The sequence below is a fragment of the Prenolepis imparis genome, unplaced genomic scaffold (assembly GCF_030444845.1).
Source record: "Prenolepis imparis isolate NDT839.2.m4 unplaced genomic scaffold, iyPreImpa1.0 SCAF_11, whole genome shotgun sequence".
Taxonomy (NCBI): Eukaryota; Metazoa; Arthropoda; class Insecta; order Hymenoptera; family Formicidae; genus Prenolepis; species Prenolepis imparis.
The window spans coordinates 5,405,978-5,415,621 of NW_028141169.1; the positions used below are offsets into that span (position 1 = coordinate 5,405,978).

Sequence of the window (9,644 nt, forward strand, 5' to 3'; positions counted from 1 at the left end):
ATAAGTTCTTCAGACAGAGTTCAGTTGGCCGGAAATTTGATTAACGCGGCTGACGTTCCCTTAGCGTCTGAACGAACGACGAAATTTCTGCCAACGATGCGATAACAGTCGTTATGTTCTGAAAGTTTGAACTATTATAGGCGAGACTGTAATCCTACTTAAGATACCGGTACGATTTGTGCTGTACAAATATTAAAAAACAAAATTGTTCTAGACATTTGAGTGATTGAGCAACTTTTGGGGTACGATAAGTAATAGTTGATTGCTAACAATGTGTGTGACTGAATTATAAACTGTATAAAACGAAGACGTAATAATATTTGAAAAGATGATGCGCGAAATATTCGTGATACATTCGGATGGAGAATATATTTTTTTCATTATGAAATCTTTTTGTTACAAAATCTTTGTGCGTTCATCATAAAAAGTCCGCCAGCGTTCTTCTATAATAACCGATATATCTCCGATATATGAAATATAAAAACGAAAATATAAAAACGAAAATATAAAATTCTAATCTACCGCAGAGTCGTCGACGTATAGTAATAATGAGCTGATACGTCGAAAAGGACGAACGCGTCGTAAAAAGAAGGAGAATAAGGATCGATAAGAATCGTCGAATAAGTATAAGGGACCCCGAATCTTTCCGGCTATCGTAAAAACGTACTGAACCTTACGTATCCGGCCAAATACGAGCCGATTGAGATCGCTAGATGAATAAGAGCGCCAAATCCTCAAGTCGCCCAGAAGAAATACAGCGCGAGCTCAGCCCCGAAGAGTTTCCCGAAGAGATCGACTGTGTCCTCGCTTGCATCCACGTAACGTTCGTGAATTTCTAGTAGAGACTAAAATTGATACCGAGAGAGAGAGAGGGAAGGGAGGCAGAGGAAAGAAAGATGGAAGGAAAGAGAGAGAGAGCTTTTCTATTGATAACACTCTCGCGCACGCTCGAAGCTATCATAACTGGAAATCCTTCGTGATTGCACGGCGGATTGAAGGATATGTCTGTGCTTCGCCACAGTAAACTATAAATTCGAGGATAAATCAACCGATGATAATACGATCTGATACATGTGTAAATTTGAAAATATATGTATAGTATTCTTGCAAGAGGTAAAAATATCTTAAACGACATAATTATGTGATGATTGCTTAAATAATAAATCGTGAATAATTAATTATCAATATTAATCAATTATTTATAGTATAAAATAATATTTATAAAGAGAATAGTTATGTCGTCGTATGACGATAGTAAATTTATTTTACAATGTTTGCGGAAAATCCAGAATAAATCTTGCACGATTCGTTTGTGTGAATGAAAAGTGACAGATTGTTCTGTCGCGCGCTCTTTGCTTTCTTTAAATTGCTTAATTTAAATTGCGGCTGCTGCCGTGTACCGATTCGTTCGTGAGAAACGTCGGAATCGACAAGCATCAAGCAACATCAAATTACGGTTGATGTTTATCAGTAGAAGAGCGACACGTAACGGGATGCTTTTTCCCAGAGAGAAACATATAGCTGTCCGGATTGAGTTTCCCGGGGGCGCGCATACGTACATATATCTCTGCACATGTACACGTCGTGTATACACACGTGAAAGAGTCTGAAACGAACTGGCGACCCCAAGTGGTCGTTCACAGTCGCGCCAGTTTAATGCTCTATAAATCGTGCCATAAAGTGCTAGTCCGGCTCACCAATACGGTCGTAGCCATTTATGATCGTGAATGTAGGGTATACAGTGTTTTCTCATTAACAAATAGATTTTTTTTCATTTTATTATGAAAAAGGGAATCATTTTTTTTCTATTTTTCGAGCGAGAGCGAGTTTTATTCGAGTCTCGTCTGACTGGATGTCTGACAACGCAAGATAATTTTCTCAGAAGATAAACAAGTCCTTTATTAACGGAGAAAGCGACCGGTCCCGAGTTATCCTTCTGCTAATGAGGAAATATTGTACTATGCGGGAGAACGGTGCACCTTAGAAAGACGTATGTACGTACAAGGACGAGCGGATCTGCATCTACATATGATGTCTATTCTCCAACTCGTGTATATATACGCGAGAGTATCCGTTCGAGTCGTGCGATACTCGAAAGCGTATGCAGCGATATAACGCTTGTGTATGTGGAGTTACACACGCGCGTCCGAGCTTACGTAATTAATCCCGCGTGAGACTGCACGGACGCACCGCACTAATTACCCGCTTCGCGCTCGACTGCCTTCTACGCGTGTGCAGACACACGTGTGCACTCACCTGTGCGAGGATCACCCTTGTGTATATACATATACAATATGTATGTATATATAAATCAAATCGCAAATACATTTTAATCGCGGATAAAATCAGCTTTTCTAAATTAGACGAGAAAATAGAAATATGAAATAGAAAGTAGCTATTCTATTTTTTATCTTTCGTCGAGTCAATTTTTAATTTTATCCGCAAATTGTGCTCATTGTGTTTCTAATTTTACACACATTTATAAAATTGTTACAATTTATACTTAGTAATTTGATTAAGTACAATCATCTGAATCACAATTATTGAAAATCAAATAAGAGATTCGTAATGACTAACAATAAAATATAGATTGATTCCAATTTCAGTCTTGTCAAAATAGAGATTTATCACGACTTTCGCGATTATTACTGCTTGCGTTAAGAGGTGATAATTTTAATTTATCTATCTATATTTTAGATTGTTACATTTTATTTTCTTCTTTTCTATTTTGATAAGATTCAATAGAGATATGCTCTTAAATAATGTTCTTAATCTTTGCATGTACGTAATAATTTGTCGAGAGCCATTGTTCTTGAATGATTAAAGGAGAGAGGAGAAGAGAAAATAGTTTGCTTTCAGAGATAATAAATAGATCTTTAAACATTTTAATAGCGATATAAAAAAAAACAATTTCTCTCTCTCAGAAAAATCAATTCACACAGACGTGCGAGATGAGCAGATAAGATTCCGTTTTGCTATCGATATCGTTGCAAAGGAAGTTTTCTCTTGAGGTATGCAGTCATTGGAGGTGAACGAGCTGGGAGAAACGGTACCGACTGAACTTCACTGACCCGTGTAACATCCGGACGGCCTCCCTCTATCTGTACTTTACAATCGAGGGTTTTATTGAAATCTCCCCGCTCTCTCTCTCTCTCTCTCTCTCTCTACCTATATAAACTCCAAGAGACATTTTTATCTGTCGGATAAATTCTCCCGGGTCCTCGGTACGTCTCATGGCACCGCGGGAAAGAGCGGTAAAGAATCTTCTGTAGGGGATGAGGGGTGGAGTTGGTCCGAACGGTTCTTGGAGGGATGGCGGAAAGAGCGACACCAGGTTTGCGCTCGGCGGGAAATTATTGGCGAGATATGAAGGGGCCAAAGTTACCGCTGATAAACCGAACATACGTTTTGAAATTCGTATATGAACATTTCCCACGAAATTTATGCGAGAGATCCACTTGATTCCTTGTCCGTTCGCTCGAGTTTGAATAATTTATCGACTGTTCTCGATTGATTACGATATTGACGTATCTCGGGAGTATTATAATATGATTTATATATATATCTTAGTTAATAACAATGATATTACAATTGCGATAATTGATTGGATTAGTGATTAATTTTATTATAAAAAGAGAAAATAACAACTTTTTCTTACTTTAAATTGTATTAAATTTCAACAAAAATATTATATCAGATTTTATTTTTATTGAACTATATATAATATGTGACGTTTTTTACAGAAGAAACCAATAATAAAAAGAAATAAAGAAATTTCACACTGTTAAGTGTCTTTTATAATAAATGATAATAGATTCAATGTATTTCTTCTGAAATAGATTGATAAATTATACACGAAATATTTGAAAATCTGATATAAAAATATATTTTAAGTTTTGATAATCGTATTTTGCATAAAATTTTACGAAGCATGGAAGTTAAACAGTACGAGATATTCTATATAAATATTTAACAACCGAATCATGTCGATTCAATGTTATCAAATTCAGATATGCATTATATAATACAATAAGTACTTCGCGAATTTTATGGAAGATGTTCATTCAATATGTGTGCCAATATATATAACATCTTCAAAGTACAGTAGGATGCGATACTATTAATAATCGCTAAATCCCAATGAAATTATTGGGAATATTGTGAAACGATTGCTATTATCAGATGCAATTCTCTCTCTGTTTCTCTCTATTTCCATTTATTTATTAAAACCTTGCGCTTAACGTATTATACATTTTGCATTAATCTCGATTACAATAATAATTGCAACCATGAATATGAAGACATTAGACATGTCGTCACAAGAATAATCCTTGAGTTCGAAAGTTAAATTTATTTACACAAATGACGAGACGAAGATTTTGTGCGATGTAATTAATGTTATTTCGAAAAATCTCGTTTTATGTTTCGTCGCACTGCATCAGTATCAAGTACAGATTTCTACTTTCGTCGCATTTCTGTGTCGCGAACGCAAATAACGCTTTCAAAGGAACGGATCGATCCCCGAGATGTCAGCGACTTGGCGCAACGTATCGGCTAAAGTGTCTCCTATCTGTTGCAGATGCAACTCGTAGGACGCGCACGTCATCGGGATGCAGACACGTCGTATCCTCGGAAGCTGCTGCTACTAGCAATTTCGCAAATGTGCGAAGACGCGTCGTGAACGGCTCACTGCCATTCTTTTCCCTTCATCTATTACTCGTCCAATTCCATCAACTCATTCTTTATCATAAAATATCTATTAAGAAATCAAGTAAAATCATTTTGAATTAAAAAATCTTGCCTATATTATTATTATTATAAAGTGAGTCGTTAACGGTGCGTCCTTTCGGAAATTAATACCCAAAAGAAAAAGAAAGCACGCTAGTGTTCTTCTGAATTTTTAAAATAATTTAATTATGAATTTTTCCCACATATACTCATTTCTAAAATTATAATTTAAAATGTTTTAAATTTTATGTTATTAAACTGACGTATACATATGAAAATATATTATAAAAAAATGTGTTATTTTTCAGCTTCTTGTTGCTAAATATAATGTAAAAGGATATATAATCATACTTGACAGCATGGCGTTTATTGTGCCTCAGTTTTATTAAAATAATTCTTTTATTAAATCGTACTACGCGATAATGCGGTATAATGCGATATACATATATCCGTATACGCATATACGTTTATATAAATTCGAGGTATGTTCAGGCTCTGTCAAATAAAATCCGACGTGTGCGCGAATGCGCGTACAGCTGCGTCGCTTATACGCGGGATTGGAAACCCCGCGCGTGGGAAACCGAGATATTTTCAGCATTTATGCGCTAAATTCAATTCGGAACTAACGCACGTGGGGGCTATAAATATCAATTTGCCCAAAATATTCCGCGTGATATATATACAACTTCGGGACGCGCACAGCAGACAACGCGCGCGAGGGAGTTGCGTCCTGAATTTATAAAGTTTACACTCCACGCATTGCGTCTTCGTGCGTGACGCAATGCATGGGGAGCAAAGACGCTGCCTATGCAGTTGCGACATAATAATATTAACTGTGATAATATTCTCCCTTACGATATACTTTAGTGTGTTCCACGTTTGCTCGTTCGTTTTAGAGCGCGAATTTTCGGATTTTCGATACTTGTCGATTGTAAATTTCATGTTTACTCTGCATATCTCTAGATCGATATTACGATCGCTGTGCAGAATTCAACGGCGATAATTTATCTCACATAATGCAGCGAAGAGATAATTATGCAATGTTAGCAATGTGTGTGCGGAGAGGTCATATCGAATTAATTTACATTCTGAGAAATAAATTCGGACGCGCGCTTACACGCGTTTGCATCATGGGAGAACTATTATACGTTTATATATCGTTATCGTTAGGCTCGAATATTCGCGAAATAACAACAACGCGTGCTGGTTGCAATCTGACCAGGCTTAATAATTTGATTAATTGCAACGGACATGCGTCCGTTCTCTTCCTGTTTAATTTGAATCAATTCTACGATGTACGTCGGGATTATACAGGGCAACTGCATAAGAGAGATTTCCCGCTATTGTCGTTATATTTTATTACATCTCCCTTCGGCTTCGTTTAGCCGAAACGCGGCGAAAAGGGAAGTCAGATTGCTTGTCACGGAAATATCAAGGACAACTTTGGCATACCGAAAACTTTGGCATACCATAAAATAGAATATTCGAGTGAGGTACAAAGCTACAGATAGTTACGACGCTGCGTCAATAACACATTCGAATCCTATGAATACTTTAGATCGTAGCAAAAAGTCTAATTTTCCGGTAGTATTACCGTTTGCGCTCATATATGCAAATAATTTCAAGCATGCCATTTCTACCCTGGACCGGAAACGGAGGGTAGAAGCCGTGAGTTGCGGCAGACTGTGAAGGACATCTATAATTCAGGTTACGAGTGTGGAGCAGCGGAATCGGGAAATAGCCCGAGTAGTCTTGGGGAAAAGAAGGAAGAGATCGAAGATAAAACTTGGAATAAAAGAGAAAATGGATACGAAGAAATGGCGAGAGAATATCGCGCAAAGAAGGGAGGCAAGCTTGATGGAACTAAGGGAAAGAAAAGAGGGAGAGGGGAAGGGGAAAAGAAGCGCGAACGCTACCATTTGGGGGGTCCAAGTGCGTCTGAGAGACCAGTAATTTCTTTTTATATCCATCCGGTTCGATTCGAGTCGCTGCTCTCGCGTTTTCAACTTTCGTATTTATCGCTCGTGGCTTTAACACTTTGCTCGGGATTGCGCGACAGAATTTCTCCTCGTCATAAGAGATTGGAAACACAAGTTTTCCTCGTGAAAATGATTTGTTTGTGAGTATTTTTATCGTTCAATGTACCTAGCTAGCATCCAGCATCCAGCTATGTAAAAGATATAGATATATTTGCGTATTTGCTCTTTGTAAAATTGATCACGCAAAGTTTCGTTTCCATTTTATTAGAAATATGTAGGAGAGACTGCCAGGTTTTTCGATCAATTTGAAATTTAAAGATCGTATATCATCTTTTATTTTAGTGTTGAATTAAATTGTGAGAGAGGATTCGATATCGAATTTTTAATTTTGATGTAAAGTTTAGATAGACAAATTAAGACCGCGGTCATGAAATCGAATTAAGATTCATGATAATCATTCGCATCTGTCGAATAGCCTCGGATTGAATATTAATGATGAGTGATATTAACACCAACAAATGCAATAATGCATTCGGGAAGCACTAGTGTTATGCTATAGATGTATTATTAAATCGCAATGCACGTGATGATGTATTGTCTTCTCACTGATTTGAAAATATTAACACGAACACGATCATCATTAATCAATGATGCGTCGCTTTTTCCTCTCTTTTTGCCGTTATACCCTAATTACGTTACATACGAGTGAGTTGCATAAAGTGAGAGCATATTCAATTATTGCGGCTGCATCATCGCACTCACTTAATTGCTAGCATTTTATCCCGCAACATATTGATGTAAATAAAATTGATGGCCGCGCGTCTGAAATTTGTGTAATAATTATCCCATGTACATTTGTAATACTTTTACATTTACGTATTTTTCATTTAAAATTACAAAGTAAGATTCAGATTATGTAATAATATGCATTGGCTGAATCTCTCTCTCTTTTTATTACAAATTGATGATTTTGTGTTCATAAATTCGTGGTATTTATGAGAAAAAAAATTCATAAATATATAAATTAAAATATAATAATATATTACTCTGAATAAAACAGGTTATTTGTGAAAATTAGGAAAGAGAAATTTTATATTACAAAAAGGATGTGAAAAACTATAATGTCTGTCTGTCTGTATTGAAATATGTTTTATTATCATATTGTTCTCGAACTAACAGATGCGAAGAAATGTACGATGTGTGACAGGAAGTATAATAATTCGTATATTTACATGTCGCGGCGAATTGGAAAGACGCGTGCACAGATCCCCTGTCTGTGTAATAAAGATGATTATTTTAGAAGATCGCGGAAAAATATACGACGAGAAAACACATATAGAATTGAATATTTTGCACAGGCATTGTGTGCAAAATTGTATATGTATGTATATCAATATTGAATTTGAGCGCACCTGCTCTTTAGTCCGCATTTCGCGTAGTTTGCTTTAACTAAAGCATCTAATAAGCGAAATATCGCACATCAAACATTTCTGTAATTATTCTACGTTTGATCATTATTGATGCATACTTTATGGCCCGATATAACTAATACGGCGTTCCTATTTTCTCATTCAGATATTGCGCCGCACGATAAAGCCATACGATATGCATTGTCAAATAACGGCAAAGCTTGCATATATGTATAATTAATCAATCACTGCGATTGTGCGCACTTCACAAGGGGGAGGACAGAGAGTAAAATAATAATCCCTTCTTATATAATTTCTAATACATACGTAAATCGCCTGAATAAAATATTAAACTTGCTATATATAATTTCGTTATGTTATAACTTAACGTTGAAAAATATATCTTACGTCCAGCATCGAATTTTCATTATTTTCGTCACGAATAAATGTACAAATCATTCTGTGAGCATTGAACTTTGAATTCACACGGAAAATTCTATCGGTTTCAATCTCTGACTCCGGCAAAGTTCGACCGTTGCACCACTAACGTGATCCGATGAAGATCATCGTACTTTCAATAAATATATGGCGCGGGCGCGCAAGAGAGAGAGAGAGAGAGAGAGAGACGGGGGGCTTACGGCACACTCGCGACAAGAAATTGCTGCCGAGATGAACTTTGAGAGAGGACTTTGAAGTTGTTACAACCTATCAGAATGGTTGTTCGATGCTCTCCAAGTTACACTCAGGTACTTTTACGATGCGAACTCGTGCCGTAGTATGTAACCGTCTAGCGAGCGACGCGACGTATTTGTACGTAGCACTTTCCCGTGATTCCCGTAAGTTTAACACAACTATCATTGGTAATATCTATTCCCCCGATAACTTGCGACATCTTGGTCCGGTTTATTGCGATATCGATTGCTTATCGTAATACGGACAGAGGAGACGTACAAAGGAAGCAGAAGTTTCCTTCGTTAAGAGTCCCGCATAAGTGCCGGGATAAAACTTGCCGGAAGACATTCGTTTATCTGATTTTGACGAAGAACGTTCTCTCTCTTATTCTCTCTTTAATCTATACAAATGTGTAAATTTGATTTTCGCAGATTCAAATGTAAAGTGTCATATAGCCTCGTGTTTGAAGACTGACGCTTATAGAAAACGTGATAAGTTTTGTGCAATAAATATTAATTTATAAGACAATTATGTGGTTAATTTGCACATAGTAATTAAAATATTTTTTATATTAAATAATAATGAAGAAGGGATATTTTAAAATAAAATAAACGTGACATTTTTCTTCATATACAAGTTTTTTTATTTAAAATACATTTCTCTGTAAAATGCATTCATAAAATACATTTTAACATTAAAAATTCGATAATAAACTCAAGGATTTTTGCCATTTAATTTCATACAAGATATCAGTCGACAGAGGCTGATTAAAACTTCAGAGAAACGTACAATATACTTTTGTGTCAATGTAACTGTGACATAAGAATGAAATGAGACATAATAGATTGCAATTTAA

General features: G+C 36.2%; 1 protein-coding gene across 11 annotated transcripts in view; it reads left to right on the forward strand.

Annotated features, from left to right (window-relative positions):
- The window catches only part of LOC145943039 (lachesin), a 340,250-nt gene that overhangs the window by 197,543 nt on the left and 133,063 nt on the right, over window positions 1-9,644 (forward strand). The window lies entirely within an intron of this gene.